This window comes from Oryx dammah, unplaced genomic scaffold (assembly GCF_014754425.2).
Source record: "Oryx dammah isolate SB20612 unplaced genomic scaffold, SCBI_Odam_1.1 HiC_scaffold_1, whole genome shotgun sequence".
NCBI lineage: Eukaryota > Metazoa > Chordata > Mammalia > Artiodactyla > Bovidae > Oryx > Oryx dammah.
Genome location: NW_024070185.1, coordinates 31,278,117 through 31,300,503, shown reverse-complemented (window position 1 = coordinate 31,300,503; position 22,387 = coordinate 31,278,117). Strand labels below are relative to the sequence as shown.

Genomic DNA, 22,387 nt, shown 5'->3' with positions numbered 1-22,387 from the left:
GTCAAGGCTATGGTTTTTCTAGTAGTCATGTATGGATCTGAGAGTTGGACTATAAAGAAAGCTGATCACTGAAGAATTGATGCTTTTGAACTGTGGTGTTGGAGAAGATTCTTGAGAGTCCCTTGGACTGCAAAAAGATCCAACCAGTTCATCCTAAAGGAGATCAGTCCTGGGTGTTCATTAGTAGGACTGATGTTGAAGCTGAAACTCCAATACTTTGGCCACTTGATGTGAAGAGCTGACTCATTTGAAAATACCCTGATGCTGGGAAAGATTGAGGGAAGGAGGCGAAGGGGAAGACAGAGGATGAGATGGTTGGATGGCATCACTGACTCAATGGACATTGGTTTGGGTAAACTCCAGGAGTTGGTGATGGACAGGGAGGCCTGGTGTGCTGTGGTCCATAGGGCCGCAAAGAGTCGGAAGCGACAGCAATTGAACTGAACTGAACTGAGGCAGATAAGACCAAACATCACACCACCATGCTGTGTGCCTTCTAGCCTCCCTTCCAACAATGCTGAACTTCAGAAATAGCTAGAAAAGGAAAGCATTTTCCTTGTGTTCAAGGTAGTATAACTGAAACCCAGAATGTTAGGATTTTTTTTTTTTTTTGAGGTTTGGCATTGATTTGAAATGTAGCCTAAAACAAATTAGTCATTGGTTTCTGTCAGTGATTTATTCACATGCAAACTTCGAAGTTAGTCCTTATCTGCTTCTGTCTTTGGCAGATGTATGAAGGAGATTGGAAAGACAGTCTGTGAAAGGCCTTGAGCTGCAGCAAGGCAGAGGTACACAAACATAAGGCTGTATGTAATCATCATTATGCTGCTGTTTATTTTTGCTGAGTGACTCCATTTGACTCATAAACTCAACATTCCAGCAGTAAAAGCAAATGTGCTTTCTCCTTGGAAATTCACTTCATGTGTTTTTAGGGAAGGCAAGATTGCCCACTGGACAAAATTTCAGAAGGTGCAATTTCACATGAGTTCTTATGTTTTTTAGCTGAAGAAGCTATTTAAAGTTTTGCTTTCTAATTTTTTTATGACATTCAAATCTTATTTCAATTAAAGTTTAAAACAGAATCAAGCACACTTTTATCTGCAGGTTTCAGATTTGAAAGATAAAAGGGAGAAAGAAAAATAATGATCAGCAGAAAATTGTGTATCATCAACAATCAGAGAGAAAATGAAAAAAAAATTTTCTAAATTGCATCATAAAATACTTATGAATAAACTTGACCAAGTAAGTGAAAGACTTATACACTGATAACTATGAAGCATTAATAAAGAAAACTGAAAATTATTCAAAGAAATGGAACAATAACCCATGCCTTTAAACTGGGAATAATATAAAAGGGCCATACTACCCAAAACAATCTAAAGATTTATTGAGATCCTTCAGTCAAATTACCTGTTTCACAGAACTAGAACAAATAATCCCCAAATTTATATGCAACCATAAAAGAACCAGAATTGGCAAAGCAATCCTGAGGAAAAGGAACAAAACTGAAAGCATAATCTTCCCAGACTTCAGAAAATACTGCAAAGTGACAGTAATCAAAACAGCATGGTATTGGCCCCCAAACAGACATATGGATAAATGGAACAGAATACAGAGTCTAGAAATAAGGCCACACACCTAGAGTCAATTAATCTTTGACAAAAGAGGAAAGTATATATAATGGACAGAAAGACAGTCTCTTCAGCAAATGATGTTAGGAGAGTTAGACAGCAGTATGTGAATCAAAAAAGTTACACCCGTGGTGGATTCATGTCAATGTATGGCAAAACCAATACAGAATTGTAAAGTAAAATAAATAAATAAATAAATTTTTTAAAAAAAGAAAATAAATATACCATCTTTAAAAAAAAGAGAAAAAGAACATACTCTCACATCATACTCAAAAACAAATTCAAAACAGCTTAAAGAATTAAGCAGAAAATTATACTGTAAAACTCCTAGAAGAGGATACAGGCAAAACATTCTGACATAAATTGTACCAGTGTTTTCTTAGGTCAATCTCCCAAGGCAATAGAAATAAAAGAAAAATAAGTAAATAAACAAATAGGGCCTTACTAAACAAAAGCTTTTGCAAAGCAAAAAAAAAAAAAAAATCATAAACAAAATGAAAAAGAAAACCCACAGAATGGGAGAAAATATTTGCCAATGATGTGACCAACAAGGGATTAATCTCCAAAATATATTAACAGCTCATGCAGCTCAACAGCAACAATAAAAAGACAACCCAGTCAAAAAAATGGATAGAAGACATAAGTAGACGTTTCTTCAAAGAAGACATAGAGATGGCTAACGGGCACATGAAAAGATGGCCAACATTGCTAATTATTAGACAAATGCAAAACAAAAATACTATGAGGTATCACATCACACCAGTCAGAATGGCCACCATCAAAAAAATAAAAATCTATGGACAATAAATGCTGGAGAGGGTGTGGAGAAAACAGAATCCTCTTACACTGTTGGTGAGAATGTAAACTGATGTAGCCACTACAGAAAACAATATGGAGGTTTCTCAAAGTACTAGAAATACCTTTAGACTATTAAATTTCTGAACCTTGTTTTATGTCTGTGGATATGTTCCAGTGTCTCCAAGCTTATAATCCATGGAAAGTTGAATAGAATTTGTACCCTACTGTTGTGTGAAAATTATATAAATCTTAATTATGTTGAATTGGGTAACAGTGTTTTTCAAGTCTACTATATCCTTCTACTTCTCTGTATATTCATTCTATTAATTTGTGCAAGTTTGATATTGATACTCCAACTAAAAAATATTTTGTCTACTTAAAAAATTGTAGTATATAATGGAACTATATGTAACCTGATTTTGTTTTCCAAGTCTCCTATAAAGGTGTTATCACACTTTCATAACCTAAAGAAACAAAATACACAATGGAGTATTATTCAGCCATTAAAAAGAATACATTTGAATTAGTTCTAATGAGGTGGATGAAACTGGAGCTGATTATACAGAGAGAATTAAGCCAAAAAGCAAAACACCAATACAGTATACTAACACATATATATGGAATGTAGAAAGATGGTAACAATAACCCTGTATGCGAGACAACAAAAGAGATGTATAGAACAGTCTTTTGGACTCTGTGGGAGAGGGAGAGGGTGGGATGATTTCAGAGAATGGCATTGAAACATGTATGTCATGTAAGAAACAAATCGCCAGTCTAGGTTCGATGCAGGATACAGGATGCAGGATGCTTGGGGCTGGTGCACTGGGATGACCCAGAGGGATATTATGGGGAGGGATGTGGGAGGGGGGTTCAGGATTTGGAATTCATGTACACCCATGACAGATTCATGTTGATGTATGGGAAAACCAATACAGTATTGTAAAGTAAAATAAAGTAAAAATTTTTTTTAAAAGACCTATATATAGAAAACTATAAAACACTGATGAAAGAAATCAAAGAGGAAACTAACAGATGGAGAAATATACCATGTTCATGGATCAGAAGAATCAATATAGTGAAAATGAGTATACTACTGAAAGCAATCTATAGATTCAATGCAATCCCTATCAAGCTACCAATGGTATTTTCCACAGAGCTAGAACAAATAATTTCACAATTTGTATGGAAATACAAAAAACCTCGAATAGCCGAAGCATTCTGGAGAAAGAAGAATGGAACTGGAGGAATCAACCTGCCTGACTTCAGGCTCTACTACGAAGCCACAGTCATCAAGACAGTATGGTGCTGGCACAAAGACAGAAATATAGATCAATGGAACAAAATAGAAAGCCCAGAGATAAATCCACACACATATGGACACCTTATCTTTGACAAAGGAGGCAAGAATATACAATGGAGAAAAGACAATCTCTTTAACAAGTGGTGCTGGGAAAAAAGGTCAGCCACTTGTAAAAGAATAAAACTAGATCACTTTCTAACACCATACACAAAAATAAACTCAAAATGGGTTAAAGATCTAAACACAAGACCAGAAACTATAAAAGTCCTAGAGGAGAACATAGGTAAAACACTCTCCGACATAAATCACAGCAGGATCTTCTATGACCCACCTCCCAGAATATTGGAAATAAAAGCAAAAATAAACAAATGGGATCTAATTAAAATTAAAAGCTTCTGTACAACAAAGGAAACTATAAGCAAGGTGAAAAGACAGCCTTCCGAATGGGAGAAAATAATAGCAAATGAAGCAACTGATAAAGAACTAATCTCAAAAATATACAAGCAACTCCTGCAGCTCAATTCCAGAAAAATAAACAACCCAATCAAAAAATGGGCCAAAGAACTAAACAGACATTTTTCCAAAGAAGACATACAGATGGCTAACAAACACATGACAAGATGCTCAACATCACTCATTATCAGAGAAATGCAAATCAAAACCACAATGAGGTACCATTTCACACCAGTCAGAATGGCTGCGATCCAAAAGTCTACAAGCAATAAATGCTAGAGAGGGTGTGGAGAAAAGGGAACCCTCTTACACTGTTGGTGGGAATGCAAACTAGTATAGGCACTATGTAGAACAGTGTGGAGATTATTTAAAAAACTGGAAATAGAACTGCCTATGACTCAGCAATCCCACTACTGGGCATACACACCAAGGAAACCAGAATTGAAAGAGACATCTGTACTCCAATGTTCATTGCAGCACTGTATTATACTAGCCAGGAATGGAAGCAACCTAGATGTCCATCAGCAGATGAATGGATAAGAAAGCTGTGGTACATATACACAATGGAGTATTACTCAGCCATTAAAAAGAATACATTTGAATTAGTTCTAATGAGGTGGATGAAACTGGAGCCTATCATACAGAGTGAAGTAAGCCAGAAAGAAAAACACCAATACAGTATACTAACACATATATATAGAATTTAGAAAGATGATAATAACACTGTATGTGAGACAGCAAAAGAGACACAGATGTATAGAACAGTCTTTTGGACTCTGTGAGACAGGGTGAGAGTGGGATGATTTGGTAGAATGGCGTTGAAACATGTATAATATCATATATGAAATGAATTGCCAGTCCAGGTTCAATGCAGGCTACAGGATGCTTGGGGCTGGTGCACTGGGATGACCCAGAGGGATGGTACATGGAGGGAGGGGGGAGGGTCATTCAGGATGGGGAACATATGTCCATCTGTGGCAGATTCATGCTGATGTATGGTAAAACCAATACAATATTGTAATTAGCCTCCAATTAAAATTAAAAAATTTATATTTTAAAAAATAAAATAAAATCACTCAAAAAAATATTTTTTGCCCACTCCTGGACAAAATTCTAATTCAGATACATACCCTCCTACAGTCATAGCAGCACTATTCACAATAGCCAAGACACAGACAAAACTTAAATGAACTTTGACAGATGAATGGATAAAGATGATGTGGTACATACGCACAGTGGAATACAACTCAGTCATAAAAGTGAATGAAATAATGCCAATTGAAGCAACCTGTATGGACCTAGAGATTATCATACAGACTGAAATAGTCAGAGAGACAAATACCATATAACACTTACATGTGGAATCTAAAATATGACACAAATAACTTATCTATGAAACAGACTTGCAGAAACAGAGAATAGACTTGTGGTTATGAGGGGTTGGGGCAGGAGAGGGGTATATTGGGAATTTTGGATTGCAAAGTACTATATATAGATCCAAAGTACTATATATAGAATGGATAAACGATGATGTCCTACTATATAGCACAGGGAACTCTATTGAATATTCTGTGATAAAACATAATGGAAAATAATATGAGCTCTACCAGCAGCTTCCAATGGGCAGGATGTCTCACAGGAAGTTCTCTGCTCCCAGGCACAAGTCCCTGGGCTTCCTGCCTCAGAACCACAGTAGCTGGCACCACAGGAATGTGAGGAGCTTCCCCAAGGATGGCTCTTCCAAGACCCTGCACCTCACCGCCTTCCTTGGCTACAAGGCGGGCATGACCCACACTGAGAGAGAGGTTGATAGGCCAGGGTCCAAGGTGAACAAGAAGGAAGCTGTGGAGACTGTGACCATGGTGAAGACTCCACCATGTTGACTGGGGCATCGTAGGCTATGTGGAAACACCCCAAGGCCTCTGGACCCTTAAGACCATCTTTGCTGAGCATATCAGCAATGAGTGCAAAAGGAGCTTCTATAAGAATTGGCATAAATCTAAGAAGGCCTTCACCAAATACTACAAGAAGTGGCAGGACATAGACGGCAAGAAGCAACTTGAAAGGGACTTCAGTAGCAAGAAGAAATACTTCCAGGTCATCCATGTCATCGCCCTCACCCAGATGCTCCTTCTTCCTCTGTGCCAGAAGAAGGCCCACCTCATGGAGATTCAGGTGAATGGAGGCACTGTGGCTGAAAAACTGGACTGGGCCCATGAGAGGCTAGAGCCCATACATGAACAATGGAAAAACCATAGCCTTGACTAGACGGACCTTAGTCGGCAAAGTAATGTCTCTGCTTTTGAATATGCTATCTAGGTTGGTCATAACTTTTCTTCCAAGGAGTAAGCGTCTTTTAATTTCATGGCTGCAATCACCATCTGCAGTGATTTTGGAGCCCAAAAAAATATAGTCTGGCACTGTTTCCACTGTTTCCCTATCTATTTCCCATTACAATTCTACAAACAGTCCCTCTCAAGGGATTCTACTGATTTTGGGGGGATGTGGTCCTGAACATAAATAGTGATTGTATCACCAACATCTACTGTATGTACACATGAAGTGTCAGTTAGCTCTTAATTAGGGAGTGGAGCTGGAATATGACACTTGGATGACAGAAGATACAATTTTAGTTCTGGCACTTTTCTTGACTTACTGTTTGATCTAGAATTAGTCATTCAACCTCCCTGGGCTACAATTTCTCAAGGGTAAATTAATTAAATTGTTGGGACATGAGATTGATAAAGCTTTTTTCCAAATGATTATATGGAGATTTTATAATAATAAGGTGTTTACTTAAAAATAATTGATGTGACCTTATTCAACTTAGTAATGAAACCAATTCCACTGTTATTAAAAATATGGAAGAAAATGTATATGGACTTGAGTCGGATTTTTAATAAAAGATCAGCTTGGTTCTGAAGCAAAAAAAAAAAATCAGGATTTGCATGATAAGGGAGCATATAAGTAATAACAAAAAAGCAATTGTTCACATGTTTACATTTTGAGTTAGTGTATTTTTTTCATTGAAAAATTTCCTCTATAGGAAAAATTAAAAAATGCTACAATGATATAATAAATAAATGAACTCTCATAAAATTATAATGTAAGACAGGGAAGGGGCTTTCTCTTGATTTGTTAAAACTATAATCACTTGGAAGAGACATGTAAGTATTATGCTGATTTAATCAATAGGATTGACTACATACTCTGATTCAGTCTCAAAACACTAGGTGTGGCCAGAGCAGAGGTTGAAAATTACTGAATGCTCTGATACTCTGGCCCATCACTGTTGGGCGAATAAGCACCAACTAACAAAAAGAAAAGGAAGATCATGGCATCTGGTCCCATCACTTCATGGGAAATAGATGGGGAAACAGTGGAAACAGTGTCAGACTTTATTTTGGGGGGCTCCAAAATCACTGCAGATGGTGACTGCAGCCATGAAATTAAAAGATGCTTTCTCCTTGGAAGGAAAGTTATGACCAACCTAGATAGCACATTCAAAAGCAGAGACGTTACTTTGCCAACAAAGGTCCGTCTAGTCAAGGCTATCGTTTTCCCAATGGTCATGTATGGATGTGAGAATTGGACCGTGAAGAAGGCTGAGTGCCAAAGAATTGATGCTTTTGAACTGTGGTGTTGGAGAAGACTCTTGAGAGTCCCTTGGACTGCAGGGAGATCCAACCAGTCCATTCTGAAGGAGATCAGCCCTGAGATTTCTTTGGAAGGAATGATGCTAAAGCTGAAACTCCAGTACTTTGGCCACCTCATGTGAAGAGTTGATTCATTGGAAAAGATTCTGATGCTGGGAAGGATTGGGGGCAGGAGGAAAAGGGGACGATGGAAGATGAGATGGCTAGATGGCATCACCAACTCTATGGATGTGAGTGTGAGTGATCTCCGGAAGTTGATGATGGACAGGGAGGCCTTGCGTGCTGCAATTCACAGGGTCGCAAAGAGTCGGACAGGACTGAGCAACTGAACTGAACAAAAAGTAATGGAGAAGGCAATGGCACCCCACTCCAATACTTTTGCCTGGAAAATCCCATGGACAGAGGAGCATGGTTGGCTGCAGTCTATGGGGTCGCTAAGAGTCAGACACGACTGAGCGACTTCACTTTAACTTTTCACTTCCATGCATTGGAGAAGGAAATGGCAACCCACTGCAGTGTCTTGCCTGGAGAATCCCAGGGACGGGGGAGCCTGGTGGGCTGCCCGTCTATGGGGTCTCACAGAGTCAGACACGACTGAAGCGACTTAGCTGCAGCAACAAAAAGTAATGTAACTAGGAACCATTGGATATTAGATGCATTATAAATATCCAGATTGTATATGTTTTCTGTACTGTTTTTAGTACTGGTAAATGTGTGTAGGTGAACTAGAAGACAAAAGAAAACATGTGATCATGACCAACAGGGATAATAGAGCACTGTCTTGGGATTCTCTGTATTCTGGCATATCTTCTTCTGTGGATCAATTTAAGTAATATTGTCTCATATATCAGCAAAAAAAATAAAATAAAAGAGGTTATTGGAGTCTCCAGGCATGTACAAGGAATTAGTTTTTAGTTTATATCAACCACAACAAATTTTATCAAAGCATTCAAGCTTTCCAGTGACACCATCATACCTATAGGACTAAGTCCTGGAATATACAATATTTTTTAAAAGGGGCTTGATTATCATTATGTTCTTTGAGACATAGCCAGCAAATGACATTTAGAAAAGAATCATGCCTTCCTAAAACCCCCACAAATCACAAAATGCTTTCATAGACTTTATGGACTAGGAAAGAACCAAGCGAAACAGGTAACAGTATCCCAGGATTTTCAAAGGAAAAACAAAGGTCAAATACACTGCAAATTATACATCATTTAACTTTACAGTAGAGCGTTCAACCAAAGTATTTTGTTTCTAAATTAAAATATGTAAATATTTTCTTCAATTTTCACTATAAAAGTAAAAGTCATTGACTCCTACAAAACTTTGTGATAATACAAAAATATCTGAGGTATAAGCCCAGTAAATTCATTTATTTGTTAGGAAATTTATTATGGATTTATTTGGAAAAAAAATAGCTTCAGATGTGATAATAAAACAATTATCTAGAATATACAAAATTTTCCGTTAAAGTATAAAAATATCTAGCTCACAAATCTAATGCAAGATAGACATCTTAAAGACCAAAACGTCTGTGTCTATCATCAAAGTGTTTCTTTGAAAGGAGATGTGATCTACTATAATTGTATCCCTCTCTGTACAACTGTACACTACAAATACATTGTTGCTTTGGTTGAAAGATAAAGATTCAGTTGCTAGGAAAAACTTTCAGACTTGTTAAAAATGGTTCATTTTAATTGATGATATCTTTATTTCTTCTTTGCTATAGGCCATATGTTACAACAGAAAGAATTTTTATTTGAGACAAAAAGATCTGGAGCTGACTTTCTACTCATGCATCTACCATCTGTATGATATTAAGCCACTGTGATGGACTTCTCTATGGTCAATCAGCAATGTCATAGACCTCCTTCATCACTGCCCTTTGCCAGATTCCTCTGAGCTCTGCCTGCCTGCCAAGATCTCTCATCTTCTTTGCTTGATCCATCATTAATTTTCTCCTCTGAACATGTGCATGTGTATAATCCTGAGTTATGGCCATTCCCAACCAGACTGATGCCAATTAATCTTCAAGTGACCTTGCTGCAGGGATAGAAAATCTAGACCCTGATCATCAGTCTGGGTACCTTGACCATTATTCTGCCAATTCTTTCTGCCAGACTTGAACATTATTCCTCTTCTAGGTCCTCATTCTGATTTTTCTTCCCTCTTTCCCTCAGTGAACATGGATTACAGACAGACTCATGTTTCGGCTCTTGGCTCTCAGTCTTGGCATCTCCTATGGTGTTCTGTTACATCATGATCAGGCAATGGCTCAAAAATCACACTTCAGAACCCTTATCTATTTTTGATAAGGAGATCTTCAACAGATTCAATCCTTTCTCTTTGAAATTTTCAAATTTCTGTTAAAGAAAATAACTTCATATACCTTTCAATGAACAAAATATAGATTTCAGGAATATATAAATGAGTTTGCTTTAATATCTACACTATTAGTCTCTCTCACACAAATGTTCTGAATATTCTGTTTGTCCTCTTAGGTATATTTTCCACAATCCTCCACCTTATGCCTTGCCCCAGAAGACTGAATTTACCATCAGGCTATCTGGCTCTCTAGCTTTCGTTTGGCTTGACCAATGTAAGGCTATACTGGCAGGAAACCAGTGTGAGATGTAGAGAGAGGCTGAGCTACTTGTGCCCCAATCCCCACAATGCAGAGGGTAGACAGAGGCTGTGTCCTCTAGTTGGGAAGCCCCTTTCTTTCAACAGCAGCTCTAAGTAGGTCATGTAAACCTCTCTGTCTCCTTTCTCCTCCTCACTGTTACCAGCCCGTTCTCCTCTCCCTTAGTCCTACCCACACACACACGTTAATAAATAGCATAATCATAAAATCCTTCTTACTCCTTTTTGTATGTCACCTGCTTTTAATAGAATCTTGACTGATACAGTTTCCCCATACCAAGTTTAACAGAGTTGTATCCACTGCAGGTGTTTAGCTCTCTTTTGAGAAATAATTGGTCCCTGAACGTAAAGGGAAGAAGGAACTGGCAGAAATAGTTTACAACCCTTCCATCAGTATTTTAAAATGCAATTTCTCAGTCATACTCTATAGATATATAAAGATATATAAAGCAGTCAAATTTAATGGAACATTTTATATACTTTAATAATGTTTAAGGTTTAATTCTATAAAGGAATATTTGAGGTAAAAAAAGACATTAGTGATATTTATCCTTTCTTATTCAGTTTATTTCATACTCAGATTTTTAAAAATCTTTTTCAAGTCTGAAAAATTCCCTGCTTAAAAATAAGGTCTATAATTATGATATTGAGAGTCTAATTATTTTAGTTTTCCCTTTCCCTCTAGCCCCCTTTGAAGCTGCATCATTAAATGATCATTTGCACATTTTTTTCCTTATACCACTGATGAATAGTACATGGAAATTCTGAATAATCAGTCAAGCAGTCATGTTAGGTTTTCAGAGAAGACATTCTGGCCTTTGCTTGGGTAATTGAAAAAGAGGACAATTTTTTTTTTTTCCCCTGGATACTTCAGTGATCATCTAACGAATTGTTCCTACTATCTAGTCCCACATTTCAGCTTCAGATATATTTGTTTCACTTCATCACATAACTTGTAAGATCAGTAGCATTTGCTTTAGTAATTATATATCAGCAAACATTTTCAGCTTTCTTGAAAGGTGTTCTGATAAACTTCTAAGCCATGATAATTCAAGATATTGCTGGACGACTGTTGTAGCAGAGGCAATAACATTTCTCTACGACTGATTTTCTCTTCTGAGTGCATCACTAGCCCACATTTTTTCAGGTTATGCTCAGTTACAGTAATTTGACAAGATTCTAGCTCACTCTGAGAAAAAAAATGATGGGTGCCATTCTTAAACCTGCTCTAAGAAAAACTCAACCCATAAAGTCATCACATTGTTTTCTTCTTTTGGCTGAATAATATGGAGATAACAAACAAGAGTGACCATGAAAATCACGTGTCATAGAAAATAGAGACACATCAGTACAGGCTGCTGAACTGCATGGAACAGCATCCCTGACTGACTGCCTGCCTACCTGCCTTTTAGAATTTGCCTTTTATTGTAACTGAGCAAGAAATACACTTCTCTTTTGTTTGAGCCAATATAACTTTTAGGTGTAATTTTTTTTTTACAAAGAATAACTTACCCAACACTAACAATGTGACCAAATAATTCTTTCTCAAGATGATTGAAAATAGTTTTTGTCTAGTGAATTTTTTGGATACTATATTTTCCTCTAGATGCTACTAATGTCTTTTCTTTTACATGGAAGCTTTCAAAAAATGTTTCAAACACACATTTAAAAAATCACTTGAGAGCACAATTAGATTCATCCATTCTAGTTGATTCTTAGCCTGAACAAAAACAGATATATTCTGTGACTCAGATCTTGTAAAGTAGACTGATATTAATCAAATAATGGCAGGAAAAAATAGTTACAAATATAACTATTTTGAAGGAAAGAGTAATATGAAACACCTGGCTTGGTATGGTAGCAGGACAGTCTTTGATAAAGTAAATGAAATCAGTACAAGGAGTAGGATTACACCAGGTAAACAAAAGCAGAGACTGCATCCCAAACAGTAGAAATAGTATATGCACAGAATATGTGGATGGAGTGAGGAAACAGAACAATGCCTTGGTAAAAAGCCACTGTGCCTGGAGCACACAGCCAGCTATGGGGTTTGAGATAAGCCCAGAGAAACTGATGACAGCCAGAGTATGCAAGACTTCACTGGTCATATTCTTCTTTCCCATTCACTTTGTAAGTCACTGTGACCTGGCTTCCACGTATTTGGAAAAATGACTTTGTCACTGTACCTATCAGTTATCGCCACTGATTCACTGATTTCCATTATTACCAAACACTCCCTCTATTATTGAACACTGCTTCCTCTTCTGTTGGAAACATCAGTGCCCTACTCTCTTCATTCATCTCTAAAATTATGGCAGATTGTAATTTCCAGAACTTGCCTCAACAATAATTCCAGTGCATGCTGTTCTAGAACCTTGCCACTACCATATCAAGCAGTGAGCCTATTTCTTCTTTACTTGCAATAAGGTGAGCTGTTTGGCTACCTCGACATGCAGAATGTAGAAAAAGAATGCTACTTCACTTCCAAGGTTAGTTCATAAAAAGCAGACAATTTCCATCTGGTTTTCTCTCTTGAGATGATCACCTTGCATCCAGCCATTATGTTGTTAGGAAGCCAAGTTCACATGAAGAAACCACATTTAGGTATTCCAGCCAAAACTGAAGCTAAGATTTCAGCCAGCAGTCATCACCAACCACCAGATATGAGTGAGCAAGCCTATAGATGATTCCAGCCTTTAGATTTCATGTTGCTGTAGTTGATGAGTGAAACAAAGACAAGCTGTCATTGCTGAGCCCTGTCCAAATTTCCAATTTATGAGTTAAAGAAATGTTGTCATTGCTTTATTTTTCCAATCTTTGGAGAAGTTTGCCACACAACAATAGGTAATCAGAGCAAATATTTTGATTCCTTCTCATTTTTCTTTATTAAGTCATTTTCTTTAGTATAATAGTTTAATAAACCATGTTCTCCAAATTAGCCTTCCTTGGTGCAAATCATCACTCTATCACTTTCTACCTATGCAAGAGTACAAATTACTATACCTCATTTACTCATCTGCAAAATTGGTAAAACAATGGCAAATATCCCATGGTGTTATAGCAGGGATTAAATAATATAATTCATGTAGAGCATTTATTACAGTACCTGCCACATAATAAGTGCTCAATTAAAGTGTTATTTTTACTTCAACTCAGAAACTTTGCAGTTTCCCAACATTTTAACCTTAATTCTGCTATCTTATTTGATGTGTTCTTCCCCAATTCTTAACTATTCCCACTGCTTCAATTATCAAAGTGACATTTTCCTTTTTTTGACTTAAGTAGGTTTTTAGGGCACATTAAAACCAATTGCATTTTATAATTTTTCAAAGTTGTCTAGTATGATACAATATTTACTCTTTCCTTCTTCAGTATATGTTATTAATATAGAATTAAGAAAAAGAACCAGGATATGCTGAGAATTTAAAATAAAAAGTATGAGTCACCTTACAGCTAGATGGCTTCTTAGAACCCAAGAAAACTGGAAGTAAGGGAAAATAACACTATTTGCTTAGGGAAAAAAATTTTGTTTCAAGCAAAGCAAATCTTGAGGAGGTATAAGGACAAAAATATAATTACCTTTATTTGGAATGGTTAAAAAAGTCATTTTAAGTTCTGCTTGTTTTTAAATTCTCATTGATTGTGGTATTTGCTTCTGGTTTTACCCACTAAACACCTTGTATATTTATCTGAAAATAAACATTTCTCATTAATAATTTGAAATTATGTTCTAAAACCAACCCAACATTGTAAAGCAATTATTCTCCCATTAAAAATAAGTTAATAAAAAATAAAAGTAAATGTTTTTTTTTTAAAAAATTCATCCTTTAAATCAGTGTTCTGAGCAGAAGTAACATACTAGTGACCATCAATAACCTGACAGGGTTGGCATGCCAAAAGTGATTATTAATAGCAAAGTGAATCTTCCAGAAGAGTAATCCATAAGAATTCTTTCTAACATTTCCCATACTTCACCTTGTCAAATGTGTTTTGTGCATATCTTTCTGGTTCAAGGCTAATGATGGGTAACATATAACACTCACTATGTGTCAGGAAGGGTTCTAAGCTATATAGCAGATTTAACTGCCATGGATTTCAAAACAACACATTGGTACCATTATCATCTCCATTTTTTTAGATAAATCAGGAAGGTTTAAGCCTACCTAAATTCTTGGCAGCTACCTAAGTAAGTACTTGTTGGGGTGGGGATTTGAGCAACCACTGTCTATCTCCAGAACCCTACTGGTAGTCACTGTACAATTTCATGAACTGCCGAGGTCTATAGTATTCGGTCCAATCTCTGCAGCACAGCCATCAGAATCTTCCCTGATCTGTTCCCAGTTCTTGTTGCCCACCTATCCCTCCCTCCCCTTATCTGTGTACCAACTAGCTCCAACTAAACTAGAAGAGTGACCGTTACTCAAGAACACTTTGCACTTTTCTATCCCATTGTCTCTTTAAAAACTCCTACATTTGATATGCTTTTGTTCTTCTGTGTCAAATTCCTGACAATTATCATCAGTTCAGTTAAGTCTCCTCCGTGGAGACTGACTTGAGGTAACCTTATTTGTGACACAGAAACAAGTCCTATCTTTCCCTTTCCTCAGGAAATATCCTTGTTACTCTCATGTATTCATTTAACATGTTATATCCTCAGCATTCTGAGAGTAGAAACTTTTGTACCTTCTTTGTTCCCCCAAAATTACTGGCATAAAGCCTTGAATAAAATCAGTTTTAAAAAACTGGTTTGATTTGATTTAGGTTCATCATTCCACGTCACTCTACAACATAGCTAGCATTCTAAGAAATTGTGAAGAATCACTGTTCGTAAAAACCTGATGAACAATCTTCTCTGTTAACATGGTTCTATGTTCTGGCATCTAGTATATATGTAAGATATGTGAAATACCCAGACTCTACAATATTTTTATTTTATGGTAAAATATGAATGACAAAACATTTCCAATTATTCAAATATATTATCAAAGATGACTCAAAGATCAAGTTGACATATTCAAAAAGCTGAAGATTACTATGTTATTTGATTAATTTAAAGCACTCTTGACATTCAGCCATGGTAATCCAATCAAAACAAGATTATGTGTTTTGTGCCTTGGGATTATTCAGTTATTTTTCTCCATTCTTCATAATTAACAACATGCAAGCAAGTGCATTTTTTTTTTCAAAATAGAGATGTCACAATATGTTTCAAAAAAATAACACAATAAATGTTCATCTCCTTCATGATGTATTTGTATTTTATGTACTCTACACTGCAGACTAATTCATCTCTGTATTAAATGTTTCAAGACAACAATGATATTTTCTTACCTTCATATTTGAATTCTCCTAACAACATTTATTCTATAGAGGTGCAAAATTTCCCTTAGTGGTCATCAGTCTTATATTTCTTTTTTTCTTTTTTGGTGTGTGGGAAATTTAATCAGATCATCCTGTTTAATCTGTCCAATGTGTTCAATTCTCTCTCTCTCTTCCACTATCTCAAAATTAATGAACTTTCACAACTTAAATGTTCATCCATAATATAAACGTTCATCCATCTTAAACTATTTTTTTTTAGTTTGTTTAATACATAGTAGGCAAGAAAGTGCCTAATCAAAATGTACCAAAAATGTCTCCTGCTGTATTGATACAAAGCCACTGGAGTAACACAGAAACCAATTGCTGTGGTTGGTTGTAAAGCAACCAGAGAAACATTCCCAAGGGCAAAATAATATTGTGGCTCAACCCTCTATGAGTGGGAGTGTTTGATTATGTACACTCTCAGGGAGTTTATAAACCAGGTAGAACAATCAGGGAGTGCTTAAGTTTAAGCACCACTACAAGGAGAATATTGACTAAATGAATTTTCTCTACAATAGAATTACCCTGCTGTGTATAACCACGCATTTCAATCACTTTGATGTATTAGCCAATCAGTTCAAGCAAGTTTAGTTTTCTTAATGGAGCTTAATCAGTCTTTTACAGAAAATATTTTTATGTAAAATAATTCACCAACATAATGATTTATTTTTCTCTTTCCTGGCATGTGTTAGAAATCTGGTCTCTTTAGCCAGACTTCTGTACACTGAGACACTAAGATTTAATACCTTTGGCTTTGTAAGATGCATGAAGGGAAGCCTGTCAGAACATAATTGCATAACTGTCAAAAGAGAGTCAGCACATACATTTCACAGAGCAGAATATCCCCAGCAAGCCTCCAGACTTGTAACCTTTTCTTAAAACGCCATTTTCTTTTTAAAGCTTCTTCCCACTTTGGTTCTCATCTAAGCCATCCATTGTGGCTCTTATCCTGTTTTACCATAACTTTGTTCTTATCTGGATAACTGCATCTGACTGTGCTTATTCTCCCAAAGCTGCCCTTGACATTTTAAGGGGCTATATCCTGAGTTCTTACCTCTTTTGACTGCAGACCCAATTGCTGCTGTTTTGGTATCAAATTACCTCTAAAATCTTTGTTTAAATAAAGATGAAGCTCATAGTCAATTCATAGTCAAGTTCAACTTACAATGTTTTGATTTATCTTCCTGGAAGGATGTTTAAGGCAATTATAATAGCTGATGGAAATTCGTCATTTTGACTGAAAGTTAAACAACAGACTCAGGCTTGCATTAACCAATCAAGGTAAAAGGATGACCGCTTTGGTCTGGATGTGTAATTCCTATGATGTACATGTGTACACATGCACACACATGAAAGTTAACAGTGAAGATTGTACATCCATAAATTAAATAGATTTCTTTCTTTACAGATTGTCAACAAAATGATGTTGGACTCTATCAGAGGATCAATTTAGGACAAACATTAAGATAAGCAGTACTTTGAAAATACACCTTAAGTGCAGTTTAGAGGCATCCATGTGAATTCCTGGCATCTAGTCTCATCACTTTATGGCAAATAGATGGGGAAACAATGGAAACAGTTGGCAGACTTTATTTTCTTGGGCTCCAAAATCACTGCAGATGGTGATTGCAGCCATGAAATTAAAAGATGCTTGCTCCTTGGAAGAAAAGCTATGACCAATCTAGACAGCATATTAAAAAGCAGAGACATTACTTTACCAACAAAGGTCCATCTAGCCAAAGCTATAGTTTTTCTAGTAGTCATGTATGTATGTGAGAGTTGGACTATAAAGAAAGCTGAGCCCTGAAGAATTGATGAGTTTGAACTGTGGTGTTAGAGAAGACTCTTGAGAGTCCCTTGGACTGCAAGGAGATCCAACCAGTCCATTCTAAAGGAAATCAGTCCTGAATGTTCATTGGAAGGACTGATGCTGAAACTGAAACTCCAGTACTCTGGCAACCTGAGGCAAAAACTGACTCATTGGAAAAGACCCTGATACTGGGAAAGATCAAAGGCAGGAGGAGAAGGGGACGACAGAGGATGATATGATTGGATGGCATCACTGACTTGATGGACATAAGTTTTAGCAAGCTCCAGGAGCTGGTGATGGACAGGGAAGCCTGGTGTACTCTAGTCCATGGGGTCACAAAGAGTTGGACATGACTGAGCAACTGAACTGAACTAATGTGACTTCCTGATTAACTTAAGTGCTGCTCTTATTCAATATAAATATGCTTGTGGCTATGTACATTTCATACATCATTTGCACTACTCAATAACATCTGAAGAATATCAGGCTAAAATAAGAGATGGGAAGCTAAAGAAATTCAATATAAACATGTAGCAGAGTGAACTTTCTGACCTCTCTTTGTAGAACAGAGTTAAATCTATTACATAGAATTAGGCAACAAATACACAGAAAAGATTTGCCACAGGGTTATCAGATTTCATAATAATCAGCAACAGTGATGCCACCTTCCTCTGAATTTGAGAACTATGGAGTTTAAATTAAAATGAAATGCCCTAGATTAGGCATTAGATAAAGTTACCCATTATATTATTAATTTTGATTAGATTCTTTGCAGCTTATGTTCTTTGATCTGAGCTAAGCAATTAAGCCTATTTTACTTTCTAATTGGATTATAGTGTATGTCTTGCTAAATCCAAAGATAAGTGAATGCATAGGCCCTATATACATACTGCTTTGGGGTGAGTATCCTGTTTATGGAAATGTGCATGCATGTAAGAACACATTCAAAATTTTATTTGACAATAGCAGTCATGGTGATTTTTCCATAATTTTTTACATTTATGAAATGTGTCCTGTTGAGTTCCGAGTGTTTAAAGCATAGGATTTTGAAATCCAGAAGGAAGACATTTCCTAGTGGGAAGAATCTGAAGGACGCCAGTATATAAGGAGGGATCCAGGAGTCCAGAAGAAAAAATACAGACCACTCAAAAAGGGAGATGTCTCTATGTCTTTAAACCAGACATATGATTTGATGGTGTAGCTTTATCTTGAATCAACTTTCATGCTGTTGAAAACTTTCAATTATGTTAAAGATGACTTTTGAGGTTAAAAATAATGATAACTGCAACATTTGACTGAGCAATTACTATATTCCAGACATGGTAATAAGCGTTTTACATAAATCATCTCATTTAACCTAGCATCGACCCACTGGAGTAAATTTTTTCTTAAGTCCACTTTCCAGAAAACATGAAGGAAACTAAAAATGTCAAGAGTAAAGGCTTAATTTGACTTGACCTTACTTCTTTGTGTCAGAAGAGTGCCTTGAACCCGTGTCTGTATGACTCCAAACCTTATACATGTTTTAACCACTACCTTTCTCTATAGCAATTCTAATTCAATCAAGAGTTTTAAGAACCTCTCTCAGACTCCATTTTCCACTTGTAAAGTGGAGCCTGAAATGCCTACAACTCTTAGTGATATTGTATAAATTAAATCATTCCTATTTTTAAACATAATTAGTGTGATATCATCAGGGAACACAATAGATGAGTCAATATATTTCTTCTTTTCTAGATTTTGTTTTTTCTGGCCCTGCCACGTGGCATGGAGGATATTAGTTCCCCAACCAGCAATGGAATCTATACCCTCTGCATTGAGAATGGGGAGTTTTAACCACTAGACCACCAGGGAAGTCCCTCTTTCTTTCTTTTTTTTTTTTTTTTTTGAAACCCCAGCTACCAGCTACATGTAGGAATCATCTAGTGCTTGAATACAACAGCATTTATTTAACACATTCACTTCTGAACTGGTCTTCTTGCTTCCCCTCCTACTCTCTCTCCTACGGCTTATTTCCACCTATTAGAATGACCCAAATAAAATATAAGTCATGCAGCACTTTGTCAACTTGCAATGGTTTCCCATTTCACATAAAAGCTTCTTTCGTAATTCACAAGGTCACCATGATCTGACTGCACAACTGTGTGACTTGGTCTCATGTCAGTCACCTGCTCACTGTACTAATTTCACCAGATAGACATCTGCTATTTCCTCATATACTGGCAAACACTCAGCCCAGGGCCCTTGTGCTTATTATCCTTCCTCCTACCTGCATACATAAGTTTTGCTCCTTTTTTAAACATAAGTCTCAGCTCAAATGTGACCTTCTCTGAGATGCACCCCGACTGCTCTATCAAAGCATTTTGAAAAGCAGAAATACTCCACCAAGATCACTCTCTTCACTGTTTACCCCTTAGTCTCAGTTTTTTTAATAACATGTATTATACTGCTTTCCGTTTACTTACGTATCTATAATTTTTATAATTATCTTACTGAAACATAGATTCCATGAGAGAAAAGGAAAAGACTGGCTTTTTTTTTTTTTCCACTGTAGCTTCTCCAGAGCAGAAAAGTGCCTGACACATTGCATTAATTCAATTTGAAAAATGATGAGTGAATGAATGAGCAGATATATATTGATGCTCATTATATTAAAGGTACTATTTTAGGCATTATGAAATTAACATGGTATTATACACTTCATTTCCAAGGATATTTTTCAATCTTCTCATATGACACAAAATTTTATATAACACTGAGCTATTACACTTGAGAAGAAGGACATGTTCCTATTGGGGAGGCTCCAGGAACAGAAATGCTGGAGTAAATTATCTGATTATGTCTAATACCTGCATTTCTCTAAATGTCAGAGCCAGGCACATTTAGCAATCTACTCTAGGTTAATCCCATTCTATATTTTAAGGGTAACACTTTTTGTATATAATGTGACTTACACTAGTAAATTTAAAGCTGACTCATATCTTGCCAGATTTTCCAGAGTCTGAATAACATACAGAAACAGAGTTCAACTTTTCCCCTACACTACCTATAGGTATTTCTACTCCTCTCTCTCACACTCTCTCTCTCTGCTAACTACTCCTATTGCCTGCTGGATATATCCTAGTCTTTGCTGTTGGAACTTCTATCCTTTGCTTAACCATGTGATGTAGTATCTAATCCCCACTCTGACCTCTCATTCCACTGTTTTCATTATGATATCACTCTAAAGTCACAATTTTGAAGAATGTTTTAATTTAACAAACACAAATCATCATGACCAAATCTACTGATCAAAGAAATAAATCACTATATTTAAAGTCAACAGCTACACATACTATCATTTAATATCTACTGGTACTTATTTTCATTACTCATTAGGTGTGCATATCCTCCTAAAATGTATATGGACTATTTCATCATTTCTACATTGTAACAGTATGCTGTGGTAAGTTACCTGTATATAAGAAATGGGGTTTCAATGAAGTTATAAATAGAATAACAGACTCTGTGTTGGAATAAGACATTCTTGTTCTAACAAGAATGGTAGAACAAGACATTGTACCGTGGCTTGCTGTAATAGTTTTCTATTAATTTTTAACGAGACAATAGTATATAAAAAGCACTTTGTAAATTTTCAAGTGACTTAATATATAAACTACAATTTATAGAACTGTATAGGATATAATTCAAAGTATACATGATTTTTCAGATTTAAAATATTCTTATCACTTTGCGACATGACTCACTAAGTATGTGTTATAAATGAAAAGATATTTTCATCTGATACATAATAAAGATTTTACAAAGATGAATATGAAAATAGCATATATGACATACTGAGAAAACTGGATGAGATTGAACTATATTTTTACATAATGAATTCTATTTAAATTAAAAATAAGAGGCTTGCTATATTATATTATGAAGTAAAAATAATTTGTACTTTACAGAACACCTGTCTGTGTGTTTACTTTATAATTGCATTTTTAAATGTTAATGTGAATAATATTTCTTTTGAGCTAGACAAGAACATTAAAAATTAATTAAAATGATATTCCCAGGAAAAAACATTTAATGCATTTAACATTTAACACATTATTGTAGGTGTTAATTATTAACATATTCCATCATATCTAAATGAATATCTGTGAGGGTCAAGTCAGGATGCCTATACCTTCAGACAAAAAAAAAATCATTATAGCATCTTGAGTTAGGTTAGCTATTCAAACCTCTCTGCCTATTCAGCACTCTCATTTTCTATTATGAACATTCATTGTCTCAGGTTGGCTTTTTTTGAAATATTTTTCTAAGGCCTATGGCCTTAGAGTTTATATTTATTTATTTATTGTTGTTTGCTGTTGCTGTTTAGTTGCTAAGTTGTGTCTTACTCTTTTGAGACTCCATGGACTGTAGCCTGCCAGACTCCTCTGTCCATGGGATTTCACAGGCAAGAATACTGGAGGGGGTTGCCATTTTCTTCTTCAAGGAATCTTCATCACCAAGGGATTAAACCTGCATCTTCTTCACTGCAGGGGGATTCTAGACCACTGAGCCACTGGGGAAGCCCCATCTGTTTAGTATTGGAAATGTTTTATTATATAAGACTTTGGGAGTGTGGGAAAAAAAATTCTCCTTGCAAAGTATACTACCCTGGGCAACCTACATGAGTTTCACTTCCAATAACCCACCTTATAGCTGTGAGGATGACATCATAAAAATATATAAA

At 36.1% G+C, this 22,387-nt stretch overlaps 1 pseudogene; it reads left to right on the top strand.

The window, feature by feature from the left end:
* Positions 1-5,801: 5,801 nt before the first annotated feature.
* LOC120865224 lies at positions 5,802-19,497 on the top strand (annotated as a pseudogene).
* Positions 19,498-22,387: the final 2,890 nt, after the last annotated feature.